Source organism: Arachis duranensis, chromosome 7, assembly GCF_000817695.3.
Source record: "Arachis duranensis cultivar V14167 chromosome 7, aradu.V14167.gnm2.J7QH, whole genome shotgun sequence".
In the NCBI taxonomy this organism is placed as follows: Eukaryota; Viridiplantae; Streptophyta; class Magnoliopsida; order Fabales; family Fabaceae; genus Arachis; species Arachis duranensis.
Genome location: NC_029778.3, coordinates 12158283 through 12168588, shown reverse-complemented (window position 1 = coordinate 12168588; position 10306 = coordinate 12158283). Strand labels below are relative to the sequence as shown.

General features: G+C 31.6%; 1 long non-coding RNA gene across 1 annotated transcript; it reads left to right on the top strand.

Moving 5' to 3' along the window:
* Nucleotides 1-6579: 6579 nt before the first annotated feature.
* LOC107457819 (uncharacterized) lies at nt 6580-9241 on the top strand. The gene is made up of 3 exons (XR_008001542.1): nt 6580-6681; nt 6934-9045; nt 9128-9241. It is a non-coding gene; the product is annotated as an uncharacterized LOC107457819 (long non-coding RNA).
* Nucleotides 9242-10306: the final 1065 nt, after the last annotated feature.

Here is a 10306-nt window from a genome sequence, read left to right as displayed (position 1 = left end):
TCAATCAGCAATAGTTAACGCGCTGATAAAAAGATGGCACCCTGATACGCATACATTTCACTTTCTGGTTGGTGAGTGTGCCGTCACATCGAAAGATGTGGCTATAATACTTAGTCTTCCGACTAATAGTCTTCCAATGACATGAGTGACCATTAGTAGTTTCGATACCTTAGAAGCTAAATCTTTAGATCAGTTTGGGGTGGCACCTAAAAAGGTAAATTGCAGAGAAAATTTTATAAAGTTGACATGGCAACAAAATCTGAAAGACCGTTTAGTCTTGAATGATGAAATTGGGATTCAGAGGCACGTAAAGTACCACATCATGTTATTATTTGGGACGATCCTTTTTGGAGACAAGTCTGGGGCGGTGATGCATTGAAAATTTTTGCTTTCATTACGCGAATTCGCCACTATTGCTAAATTTAGTTGGAGATTGGCATACTTAACGCACTTGTACAGAGCCCTTTGTAGGACATTTTGTTTCGACTGCAAGGAGGTCGATGGTCTACTAACATTTTTGCTGACTTAGGCCTGAATCCGTCTACCATTTTTTGCGCCGATTTCTGGCTGTCCCCGACTTTTTCTTGCATATTTGGTATGAAATTGAACGAATCCACCAAATACTGATATATGATACTTGTACAAAATACATAACACTCTTCTTGATATTTGATAATTTATCTTCTCACAAATCACACCTTTTATTTCTTCAAATGAGAGTGTGAATAGAATAACAATATCTAACGGATTCTCACATACAAATTTCACTCATTTAGATGTTTGTAACAAAATCTAACCGTAATAATATACTTTTTACACAATTTTATCATCCATTTTTTACTCACATCAAAATGATCTTCACTATAATTTTTTAAAATACAAAGAAGAATATAACGGGAGGAGAGTTCTCCAGAGTTAAGTGAAGAAGAAGAGAGATCTGCCAACTGGGGTGCGCATCGTATATATATAGACATACAAATTAGTTGGTTCGATTTTTATTTGGGTATTATTTTTTTTAATGCAAATCAGACAGTTCGATTTATTTTTTCTCGAAATAAAAAATAAAAATACTGAAATCGGACCTACCAATTAACGTCATATAGGTTTAAAAAATTTTTCCTCACACAAATTGGACTGTCCAATTTATATATCAATTTTTACCAACAAAAAATATCAAACAGTCTATTTTTTCTCCATGAACTTAAAAAACGCAGCCATCACATCACCGGCTAACACACCCAAATTCTATAACAATGCACAATACACATACAATCTTCATATCGAAAAAAAAAAAAGAGCCAAGAAAAAGAAAAGCTTTAGAAAAGCAAAATTGATTGCAATTTTGTGAGGAATAATGAGAATATTTTTGTTTAGTGATTTAAGGTTACGTTTAATTCTGAGAATAAGAGAAGATAAGATTGAGAACAAGATACAAAAGGCATAGGCACAAAAATTAGTGTTTTTATATTTTGTTTGGTAATAAACTAAAATAAATCATGAAAGTTTAATTTATTTTCATTTTTTTCTATTCAAAAATTTTAGAAAAAAATATAATAATAAAAAATATAATTATAAAAATTAGCAAGAATGATAAAAAAATAAATAATAAGTTGTATCTCTTGTTAGTGTTTCTTTATTGTTTCTATTAGAATAAACGTAAAATACACTAATTCAATGTCTTTAGATATAATATTTCTGTCTATGTCTCATCTGCCAAATACGATTTTATATTTTTGTATCTCTATCGGTTTATTCTAATACTTTGTATCTGTAAATAAACGCAGCTTATGAATATGTAAAAGGAAAAAAAAACTATGTATCACTGTATCCATATACTTAGATTTCATATCGACTTTTGGTGAAACAATAAAGAGAAAATTTTCACTTTTTTTTCCCTGTGAGATGCTAAAATGACACTCCCTCTCCTCTATTTGTAAAATGTACATTCTTCTCCTTTATAACTTTTAAAAAAATCTCCTCTTTAATCTATTTTAAATTTTTTGTGTTAACTAATATTAACTTTATCCATTTTTTAAGAAAAAATAAATTGTTTTTTACAAAAATACCTTGTCATTAAATTTTACTTACCAAAATACTTTTTAATAAATAATTTTTTATCGATTAAATTGTATTTTTTATCAGAATATTTTAAAAAATTTAATAATTAAACTATTTTTTTAAGATACCCTTCAATAATTTTTAATATTAAATTGTGATTTTACCAAAATTTTTATTAACAATTATTTTTATATTTTACTATTATTTTTCTGATATCAATATATATTATTTTAACATTAAATAAAAAATCTTACCACTGTTAATATGTATAACAATTAATATATGAATTATTCTCCACATATAAGCATTTTTTTCATACAAGTCTTTACAAGTCATTTATATTCACGCGTTTCGTGCCGTTACTGTACGTTCTTCTTCTTCTTTATTGTCGTCATCAACACCACCTCTTCCTCCTCCTCCTCTTCCTCCTCATTTTTTTATTGGAATTTCTTTTCCTTCTTTTATTGTTTTGAATCCAATCAAGTGGCTGAGGTGTGGTTCAATTCAGATGAAAAAAATATAGCATTAGAGGAAATATTTTTTCATATTTGCAGCAAATTTGGGTGTGACACGGAGATATTTGGGTGTAACACGAAGATATTTGGGTTTATTTTAAGAATTTTGGGTGTATTTTTATTCTGATAAGTTCTGCATCAAAACTTTTTCTCTTCTTCCTCCTTATTTTCTACTGCTTCTTTTTTTTATCATCATCACCATCTTCTTCTTTTTTTTCTTATTCATCTTTTCTTTTTTGTTTTACCTTCTCAAGTTTCTTCTTATTTTACTCTCTTAACAATAATAAAAATAAAAAATCAAACAAAGAAGAAGAAGAAACGCATAATGCTACAAAATTACTTGGAAGAGGATGAACTTATGAAAGAGTATTATTGTCGATTAGGAATTTTCACAAAATAATTCCGTTGCAAGTATAGTTCCTAACCAACAAACAATACTCAATCAAAGTTTCAATATGGTTGTCACAAGTTCAGTAACCGAGAGTATTAGTCCCAGATCGTCTTCTCAAATGAATTGTAGTGAGGTATGCATGCTATTGGTTATGGTATCCAAAGAGTGGATTGATAAAGAGGCAAGAAAATAAATCAAGCAACTAAAGATAACAACTACTAAAAAGAGGCATTCATGTGACAAGGATTGAGAATCTAGGCTTTCTATCCTAGTGATAAATCATAACACAATAATTATCAAGAATTTATCCTATTTAGTCATCTCCAATGGGAGAAGGTAAAATGTCATTTCTAACACTCGAAGAAAGTCAAATAAGACTAGTCAATTTCAATCCAAAAGTCCTAGTCAACTTACTAATTGAATTAGCAAAAGACTAGCGACAATGGAAACAATATTAACTAACAACTCTAGATCATCAACCTAAATTGGATATTCATGACTCAAGATCACCTAATTTCTCTTTCTAAGCCAAGAATGATAAAAAATATACTCTAACATCTAACCAAGCATTTTGTCAAATACTTGGAAGGCATAAAAGAAAAGCATCGTAAAAGTGATAGAAAAGATGAATTCTACAACTACCAATTGCAAGAAAATAATAATAACAACTCAAATCGACAATAAAAGAACATCAAACATGAATTGCATTAAAAAAAATCCAAATCCAACAATAGTTCATAAACATAAAAAGAGACATAAAAAGGAAAATAACAAGAAGAAACTAGGAAATTAAACTACTAGAGCATGAAAATGTAAAAGAAACAAGATGAAAACAAGAAATTAAACCTAGATCTAAGAGGAAAATAAACCTAAGAACCCTAATTCTAGAGAGAAGAGGGAGCTTCTCTCTCTAGAAAACTACCTAAAGCATGATCCTAAGCTAAACTAATTGCTCCCCCCTTGTCCCATCTTGAATTCTGCATGAAATAGCCTAAAAAATGAGTTGGATTTGGACTTGGGAAGCTCAGAAATTGCCCCCAACAAATTCACTTTAATGAGGTCACGTGATCAGAGCCACGTGTGCGCATGGTCGTCGCGTGCACGTCGCTGGCAAATTTCCTCCTCACGCGTACACGTGGGTGACGCGTGCGCGTGGCCTTCAATCCTCCAAAGGCTCATTTCTTCATGAATTCTCCACTTTACATGCTTTTCTCTTCACCTCTTCCATCCAATACTTGCCTTATGAATCTGAAATCACTCAACAAACATATCAAGGCATCAAATGGAATTAAAGTGAATTAAATTTAGCTATTTTAAGGCCTAAAAAGTATGTTTTCACACTTAATCACAAATTTAGGGAGAATTATAAAACCATGCTATTTCATTGAATAAATGTGAGATAAATTGATAAAATTTCCTAAATTAAGTACAAGATAAACCACAAAATTGGGGTTTATCAAACCTTCCCACACTTAAACTAAGCATTTTCTCATGCTAAACTCAAGAAAGAAACAAAAGGGTATCAATATTTATTCACTGCAAGTAAACTATCTATATGCACTCTATCTACATGCATGCAATTACTTGGTCAAAATAAATCAATTTCTAAGAAAGCATATATGCCAATGAGGGCTAAAGGTATTAACAATCAAGTCAAATCCATAATTGAATTGAGTTAATGAAAATAGTTTACAAACTTGTAAGATGAGAGATGATATTAGGTGAAAACATATAATTGAACAGTCGAACCCTCATTGGATGTGTATCCGCTCTAGACACTCAAGTGTATAGTATTGATTCACTCAATTCTCTTCTAACCATGCTTTTCAAAATTTGTTTTTTATCTAACAATCAACAATCATTCCATGCATGCATACAAATATCATGAGGACTTATACATAAGTTGTAATGGGACTAGGGTCAAAGTAGGATTGTATTTGGTCAAGTGGACTAGAATTTGAATCTTTGATTAACTTAAACTTCCCACCTAACCTATGACAACCTATACAATTTTAATGCTAACCTAACTACCCATTTTTTACTTTTTCACACACACATACATTCTCTTTTTTTTTTATCACAACACATATACATTGATTATTATTATTGAATTTCACTTTGGGACATTTTGTCCCCTTTTTATTGCTTTCTTTTTTTTCTTCCTTTTTTTCTNATATATATATATATATATATGTGTGTGTGTGTGTGTGTGTTTTTTTTTTTATTTGTCTTTTATTATTTTTTTCTTTTCAAACTATAATATATACAAGAGCATCAATGCATATGATTTAAACATTTAATGCATGAGTATGTACCCAATTTCCAATATTTTTAATAGAAATACAAAAATACTCTTTTATCTCTACCCAATATTCCCAAATCTTCTCAAATTCCCACAATTGAATGATAAACACTCTCACTAGTCTAAACTAATCAAATATTCAAATAAGGGACATTTACTTGTTTTTCACTTAGGCTTGTAATGTGCTAAAATTAAGAACAAATAGGTTTAGCATAAGTTCAAAATTGGCTAATAATGCACTACTAGAAAATTAGTTATTACAGACGGATATTTCTGATGGATTTTATCCCATGGAAATACAGAGGGAATTTCAGAGGGATTTTTTGTCGGAAAACAAAAAAAATGAATTAGCATAAATTATAGACAGAAAAGAAAATCTGTCGATAATTCTGTCAGAAAATTTAACTTTTTTTTTCCGTGGAAAAAGGTTACAGATGGAAAATCCGACTGTAATTCAATAGGCAAAACGCTGCGTTTTATTAAATTATTACAGACGAAAAATTTGTCTGTAATTTAAAATATTCCGTCGGAAAATGTTCATTTAAACCTAACTCTATCTCCCCTCTCTCGAGCTCCATTCACATTATACACAACTAAAATCATCTTATTCCTCTCTCCGTCCATGAGCTTCTTCCTCTCTCCGTCCACGAGCTTCTTTCGCCGCTGCCGTCATTGCTCGCGTCGCAGATCTCTCTCTGTCATCCCTTGCGTCGCACGAGCCCCCTCCTTGTAATTCTGTTGCTTAGGGTTCAATTTTTCTGTGCCAATTTTAGGTTTATTAATTTTTCTTTGCAGTTTCTATCTTCTTTTTGTTGTTGATGCTGATTGAGCTTCTTCTTCCTGTTGCAGTTTCTATCACATGCTGGTATCTCGAACCGATGGTAATTTTGCCTTTTCCATTCTCTTTCTTCTGTTTAAATGTTTCTAATTTTTAGCTTAGGGATTCGATCACCTGTTCTGAGCTTGTTTCACGATTATATTCTATTTGTGACTTTTTTTGTGTGGATAAATGCATTGATTTCAATCATTCATCTTAGTATTTTTCGTTCTTATACAATGTGCGAAACACTTGGATTTATATAGCTTGAAGAGACTACTGAAACTTTTTCAGTTTCACCATTGTAACGCTGGTTTAATCTATTTCTTCTCATATTGTATACATGTTTGTTTATTCAATTTGGTTGATTGTTTTTGGAACCCTAGAATTGCACATTCTTAATTAATCAGTGTTCAATTTCTATGTTTATGTATGGTGTATTTTTTAGGTGATTGATGTATTAGTTAGTCTCTTCTGTTATTCTATTATATCTGTAGAGACGCCTTGGGATGGTGGTTAGCTTCTATGCCAGTTGCTTTCTTACAGTGAGTCAGAGTTCAACAGCAACCACTTTAAGATGGTGTTTTGCTCTTAATAGGTACATTAGTGTTTTGCTCTTAATACGCCAGTTGCTCTTTATAGATTTGGGTTCCATGTTTCTTATTTATTTGTTTCTTTATTTACTTATTTGAAGTTTGAAATTGGATATTGCAAGACAAGGAGAATGTTTGAGGAAAAGGGGTGTTACAGGATGCTAATCTAATTCAATCTGCTCTTATTGTCAATTATCTATGTTTCCATCTCAATGTGTTCCTGTCCTAAATAACATTGTTCATCTTTTGTTGTTTAGGAAGCTTGCAGACAAGATTGCAGCTTCTGGTTACTATGTGGTTGTTTCGGACTTCTTTTATGGTGAACCCTATGATCCTCAGAATACTAATAGACCTTTAGGAATTGAGAGTTAGTGATGGAATGGGTGTAAAGTCTTTAATGCAACTCGTGTTAGTGATTAGATAAATAAAATAAAATAGAATAGAAGTTACTCACATAAATGTTTGATAAGCAATAAGCAATAAGCTACTTTGGACTTGTCTCAGCTACCAATAAGGTTAGAAATCAGTATCGTTTGTCCATATATGTATTTGTTGCTGCAAATCAATGGCTTATTGAATTCTGTTTTTTGCTGCAGTTTTTCTCATCAAATGGTTTTTCTTGTCCAAGTCTCTAGAATCCTCCTGATCACTTTGTAAAAATTATTAACAAGGATTTTGAATAGGTAGGTAGAATATGAATCACTCTAAGATCTTTACTGAACAACAATTTATTTTAAAGGTTACAATGATAGGTAGAATAAAAATCACTCTAATATCTTTCTTGTTTTGCTTGATGGATTAAGTCTAGGTATAGCTTGCCACTTATTTTATGCCTTCAACTTTCTCTGATTTCTCATTCATATGAAGGTAAACAAAAACAACCCTCCTACCCCCAAAACACACATTCATTCATATGAATGAAATTTATGGAATGAAAACATGAGGTGGAGATGCTTTGATGTAAAATACTTGCTATATAAGTAGACAAGCATTTGATTTTAAATAACTGCATTATTATTGATCATGATAGTTTAGGTAAGTTAGTTTTAGTTTTAGGCCTGTAATATTTTATATGTACTCAAATTGATTCTTAACATATTAAAATAACTTGCTGGAGGTGAAGGGTTGGATCAAAAAATTAAAAAAAAAAGACCTGTTAGAGCTGTAGGAAATAGAGTCACGACTGGTGAAAGAGATGTGAAACGATCTGCTCTTCCAAAGGCAAATGCTGGTTCGAAGATGTGTTTTTATGATACACAGGGTTTCAGGTAGTTTGTCTTGTTATAGATTTTAGGACTTAGGTTTTAGTTGTCATGCTAATACTGACTAAATAGTTTTTTCGAGGATTTATTAGATTTTTCATCAATGATGATATATATGGAGTAATTTCACACACTGGTTTTCATCCAACAGAATTTGTTAATGGTAGAAAATATCATATGAATGATTCTATGCTTTTTTATGTATGTTAAAACTGAATGGATCATGGTCATGGTATTGAATCAACGTCACTGTTATAGGGTTGAGTTTGCTTTTTTGTGTTGTTATTGTTGTTGGAGGAACATGCTTGAGAGATTGCCTCGCTTCAGTATTGTTATGCTTGCCATGTATTTGATGAATTTCCTGAGAGAGATGGAAAAGAGCGAAACTTATTTTCTGTGTTTCCTTTTCCCAATTCACAAGATTTAGGTACTTTTCCTCTTGGATTGCTTATGAAATTGGGTGTAAGTTTTCTCATGTTTTGCATTTGTGATTGGTAGTATTTTTCCTTGCTTGAAGTTGTTAGTTATTATTAAACCACTGTTTTGTGCCTAATATAATTGATGAGTACTACTTGTATGTACTACTTCATGACCAATAAACTTTCTTATATTAGATGACCAATTCTGCCTTTTGTTATTACTGAGGACCAGAAAACTGCCATGGCCAAGGCTTCTAAGGCATGTGCCTTTCTCAAGAGATGTCCTTCACTAACACTGCTGATGTCCTTTTTCTGCCTCCCTTATCAGCTTATACATTGGCATATATATTGCCCTTGTTGAATTGCTATATGCTGTCTTATTTAGTGACCAACTACTATTTTACTGACCAATAATATTCAATAGGATTAGCTGACATTAGCTATCCTTCCAAACATGGCTAAGACTTAAAAGTATATAGATTACAGTTAACTTAAAATCTCTACTGTTTTACTGGAAAGGATAATTGATGCTACAATTTGACTTTTTCCCCTTCTAACCAGGGGAAGCTATTTTCAAATTCTGAATCAATAAAAAAGAGAGCTGAAGCTGCAGTGCTCTTTAAGCAGTTGGAATATCCAATTTTACTGCATTGCATATGTTTGATGCTTACTGCTCTGTTCAGAACTTGTATGAGGATAAAAATTCCTGACTTGATCATTTGATGAACTTGATGTTATGTAGTAGTGATTATTTATCTTCGTATTTGCAGCTGCTATAGAGGATAGTTCAATTGATTTTGGAGACTTCTTTAAAGGTCCATTACCAAGAAAGTTTCTCAAGCTTTTAGGGTTTCTTGCCTTGTCATGTCTTGGTGTGTATATTCCTCTAGGTGGGGTTAATAGGGAGGCTTTTGTTGGAAATTTAGATCAGAATAGTTTATTAAGCACTCTGGACTCATTTTCTGGACTCATCAATGCAGAAATTATTTTCCAACTTCTTGCACAGGTATATCCGAAGTTGCAAGATCTTCAGAAAAGAGAAGGCGAGGCTGGAAGAAAGAAAGTTCTTCAATACACTCGATATGCGTCAGTTGGATTTGCAATTGTACAGGTCAGGAAATTTGTGATCTATGTGAACACTGCATTTTTTTTGACTCATGTTTAGATTTAAAATTCTCATCTTTTTAAAACTCATATCTTCTTTATTCTAACTTAAAATACTCTCTTTTTTAATTTTTAAAATGTCTACTTTTCTGATGAAGTTGTTATAATCATCACTCCTGTTTTTTCATTTCAGGCAATTGGCCAAGTCCTCTTTTTACGTCCTTATGTGAATGACTTTAGTACCGAGTGGGTTCTTTCATCTATTATCTTGTTAACTCTTGTTATAATCAGAAGAAGATTCTTGATTAGACAAACCTGTTAGTGCTTTAAGAGTATAATTATTAGCTTTGAGTGTGTATATTGGCTGTTTAACTTTTAACGCCATTAATGCCTGTGCTTCCCATTGAGAACTTTATGCTGCTCATTATCTTATTTCTACGGTCTCTAACAGGGTGTTTTCTTCGTTTTAGCTGAAGCAGACATGCAGAAAATGAGTCATGCATGAAAATTTCACCGAAGATTGCTGATGGTTTTGTTACTGCCTTATCTTTCTGCACTGGTAAGTGTGTGATATTTTTCATAATAAATCAAATATGGAGCTGCCTCTATTCTTCAGACTTTTAGTTACCGTACTCAACTTCTATGAGGTCGAGTAAATATAAAAGATGCCTGATATTCTTATGTGACCTATTTTTTTTGAATTTAGCTGAATTTTTGGACCCAAATATAAATAATTACTATAGTAATAATAAAATAAATAAATAAGTTGTTGAAATAAGTATTAAATTCAGAAAAGTAATAATAATAATTAAAAAGTGGCTAGTATTTATTATGAAGTTAATTTA